We start from the raw sequence: 4,128 nt of genomic DNA on the forward strand, positions 1-4,128 counted from the left end.
ATGGTCCATCCATTTAGAAGCAGCCCTTGGTGGAAGTTAAAACTACTCCTCCACTCATTTGTTTTCTGGGGCTATCAGACCCTTTAAGAATTGAAGAATTAAGAAAGATCCAATCAGAGGAGGCTTTGGTGGTTTTCAAATAAGATGGCATAGCCAGACATTTGGCATGTGGACTCTCCTGGGCAGGAAAGGAAATGACAAAGTGGGTTCCACATTCCTGTCATCCACCTCCCAGTCCTGGGCTTTGTAGAGAATGCTTGTGGCATCTGTCACTGAGCAGAGGGACTCTGGGATGGTGGTGCTGCATCCCATTGGGTCTCCTCTCAACTGGGCAGGAGGAAAGGCTGACTTTGAACAAGGTCATGTGGCCTTTAAAGATACATGATCAAGAGCAAAGAACCACACCCATTCAGAAGCATATGAGCTCTGGGCTTGATTTTTCAGCCACCCTGTGGGAATCTCAAGGGAGATGGAATGAATAACATGGGTGTTCTGGCCGATTTTCTTAAAGGGGAGCTCAGGGCTGGGTTTCTTTAGAACAACAGGGATGAGTCATGCACTGGGAGCCCTCCCAGCCCTGGTCATGAACGTGGAAGTCCACATTCTCCTCCAGTTCCTTCTCCTCCAGGCTCCCAGGAGTATTGACTGTTACTTTGAACTCCCACAGTGACCTGGAATCTATTGATGAATGCAAGTAAATCTGGCTTCCAAACATTTGTTTTAGGGATCAGGTGACCAGCTGGGGTAGAATCCTAGGGGTTATTGGAAGATCCTTCCAAAATTTGGTATTGAGGTTGAGCAAAGCCAAGCTGAAGGCTTGGAGAGGCAGCCATGGAAGCTGGGGTGGACTCAGCAACTAAGAGAACTTCCGGGTGGCAGTTGAGTTGGGCACCAAGGGACAGAAACATCAGCTGGAGGAGGAAGAACACATCAGGAGAGTTCGTTGCTCACCTTAGAGACAGGTGAGTATATGGTACAGGGCCACATGGGCTGAATTAAAGGTAGAGGCTGTAGATGCATGGGAGCTGGATTCTGTGTGTTGAGATTGTGCAAAGCCAGCTGGAATCTGCACTCTGCACCCCATGGCCAGATCTTTTTTAGAATGTTTTAATTTTTTTTTAATTTAACAGTGTGACTACTAAATCAACATAATTACAGTTCAAAAATGCTTCTTTCCTTCCAAGTGAACAGTAAATGAAGGTCACTCTTTAACCCAAATAACTAAATTACAAAATATGTGAAAGGCAAGATTTGTTCTGAAACCAAAACCACAAATTAAAATTATGAGGCAAGAAGTGTTAGAGAAATGTTTGACATTGATATTCGTGTCAGCAGTTGACCAAGTCAAACAAGAGTTTAACTCCTCAGTGTTTGCTGTAGAGATTGCTAGTGCCCACTTACATACATCCCATTCTCCACTCCTTGCTGGGCACAGGAAGACGCTACCTCTCAGCTGCCTCGCTCCTGCTTCTCGCCCACAGGCTGCAAGCAGAATTACCAGGTGTTTCTTCCTACGTGTGGCAGTCGAGAGCTCTTGCTGGCTGTGTCACCTGTGGAAGTCCCTGCCGGGGTGACAGACCCACATTTTGGAAGCTGCTTGGAGTTCAGAGCCACTGCTTAGAAGGTGGCTGCTCAGATCCATGATCTGTAAAGCCATAGACATTTTTGGCTTCTTTGTTATCAATTACAAATTAGCCTATCTTGACTAATCCAGTGTTTGTTGGAATGTCAGGGTTATGTGTAAGCAACTCTATAACCCCTTAACTGAAACTCTCTGTTTGCATGCCTTATTCTTCATCTCTTTATTGAATAAACTCACTACTTAGCAAGATACTCAGGATACTTTGTAGTTTCTTCCCAGCCTGCTTTTTCTTTTGTCACTCCCAACACAAATACATCCCAATTCCACTTGGCCACACATGCTCTACTTGCCAGGCTTTAAAAAAAAGTTTTTTTTTAAATTAATAAATGTAAAATTTCCCATTATCAGTCACTTATTAAAAAACAAGCCCTTATTTGTAAATTACATAGCATGTCTTCTCTCTATAGTATTGTGCATCCCAACAATAAACATATCCAATGCTTCCAAAAATTCACTTACATTTAAATAATATTCTTAAAGAGAATAATTGATGGAAATTTTAATATAAAAATTCAGGTCAGCTGTAATATGGGATATTGTATTATGGAATATTTTTAAAAGCAGAACACATAGAGGTTAACAAGCCAGCAGTTTTCACCTGGCTTTAGTTTCTGCATTATTTTTACTACCTCTCTCACTTCCTATGAAAGCTGTTCTTGCTACTCTTTGAATATTATCTCTGTAGGCTTTCTCCTGCACCTCTACATTCTTGCTCACGTTGAACCTTTGAATTTGTCAATCCATGCTACGTTCTTTGCTGTGTTTACTGAAAGAATAGTCCCCTTCAAAGCCAAGTTCAAAGATTTCTCTTTTGAAGCCCACATGGCTCTCAGGGACTGAGGGCTGATTCTTTTACACCCTCTGAGCTATTGAGTTACACTTCCATTCTGGGGTTAATCATGATCCATGGTGGTTGGCTAGTGGCCTCTGTCTTTTCAACTCTACTCTGAATTTTGCAAATAAAATAGGAATGCAGAGAAGTATAATCTCATGCTTGACCCATGAGATATTGAAAGATCATTAGGTTTAAAGTTTTTCTTTTCTTTTCTTCTTTGTAGAAATGTGATAGTCACAGTTGTTATAAGTATTGTTAGACATCCTTCTGCCCCTTAAAGATCTCAAGTCAGTGTTCGGAGTTCAGGGTGAGTCAATCAAAACAGTGTTTAGCTATGAGACCTTGATGGCTTTATATGAACACGGTTTTAGCCCCTCAAAATGGGGTAAATGGGGCAAATAATGTTGTCATTGTAAAAATAAATGCTGTCCTATCTCTAACACAAGGTCTGGCAAGGCATAGATTTACTGAATGGTAATTGTGACTAGCATCTTTGATGAAGCACAAGCTGGAATCAAGATTGCTGGGAGAAATATCAACAACCTCAGATATGCAGATGACACCACGCTTATGGCAGAAAGTGAAGAAAAACTAAAGAACCTCTTGATGAAAGTGAAGGAGAGTGAAAAAGTTGGCTTAAAACTCAACATTCAGAAAACTAGGATTGTGGCATCTGGTCCCATTACTTCATGGCAAATAGATCGGGAAACAGTGGAAACAGTGTCAGACTTTATTTTTGAGGGCTCCAAAATCACTGCAGATGGTGACTGCAGCCATGAAATTACAAGATGCTTACTCCTTGGAAGGAAAGTTATGACCAACCTAGACGGCATATTAAAAAGCAGAGACATTACTTTGTCAACAAAGGTCTGTCTAGTCAAGGCTATGATGTTTTCCAGTAAGTCATGTATGGATGTGAGAGTTGGACTATAAAGAAAGCCAAGCGCCGAAGAATTTGATGCTTTTGAACTGTGGTGTTGGAGAAGACTCTTGAGAGTCCCTTGGACTGCAAGGAGATCCAACCAGTCCATCCTAAAGGAGATCAGTCCTGAATGTTCATTGGAAGGACTGATGATGAAGCTGAAACTCCAATACTTTGGCCACCTCATGCGAAGAACTGACTCATTGGAAAAGACCCTGATGCTGGGAAAGATTGAAGGCAGGAGGAGAAGGGGAGGACAGAGGATGAGATGGTTGGATGGCATCACCCACTCAATGGACATGAGTTTGAGTGAACTCCGGGAGTTGGTGATAGACAGGGAGGCCTGATGTGCTGTGGTCCATGGGGTCATGAACAGTCGGACACCACTGAGCATCTGAACTGAACTGAACTGATCTTTGACTGCAATATTAAAGCAAGTTTGCTTCCTCAGACTGTGCCTCTCTTTTCACGGTAGGGGAATGAGATGCAGTGACCTGAATTTCATCTTGGAAAGGGATCTGAGTGTTGTTTTGTGGAAAGACAAGAGGATCAAGGTCTCAGTAGATTCTTCCAAAACACACCTAGGCAGCTGCAGCTGGAGTCACCACCTGGTTACGTTTTGCTGATGCACATCCTCCAGGGTCCTTGGGAATTTGCAAGGTCTAACTGGTGAGTGAAACCGGGGATGGCGGGGCTGATAGGAAGCTCTTCTCCTGGTTCCTTCCAGCA

General features: G+C 42.8%; 1 long non-coding RNA gene across 4 annotated transcripts in view; it reads left to right on the plus strand.

Moving 5' to 3' along the window:
• Positions 1 to 786: 786 nt before the first annotated feature.
• LOC104980361 overlaps positions 787 to 4,128 on the plus strand; it is an 87,713-nt gene continuing 84,371 nt past the window's right edge. For 2 of the 4 annotated variants that reach the window (XR_824250.1, XR_824252.1), the window contains exon 1: positions 3,747 to 4,068. This is a non-coding gene — a long non-coding RNA (uncharacterized LOC104980361). Of the gene's footprint in view, positions 963 to 3,746; positions 4,069 to 4,128 lie in introns of those variants that run through there. The other 2 variants (XR_824251.1, XR_824253.1) reach the window with 2 other exon arrangements.

Source organism: Bison bison, unplaced genomic scaffold, assembly GCF_000754665.1.
Source record: "Bison bison bison isolate TAMUID 2011002044 unplaced genomic scaffold, Bison_UMD1.0 scf7180017864499, whole genome shotgun sequence".
Classification (NCBI taxonomy): Eukaryota; Metazoa; Chordata; class Mammalia; order Artiodactyla; family Bovidae; genus Bison; species Bison bison.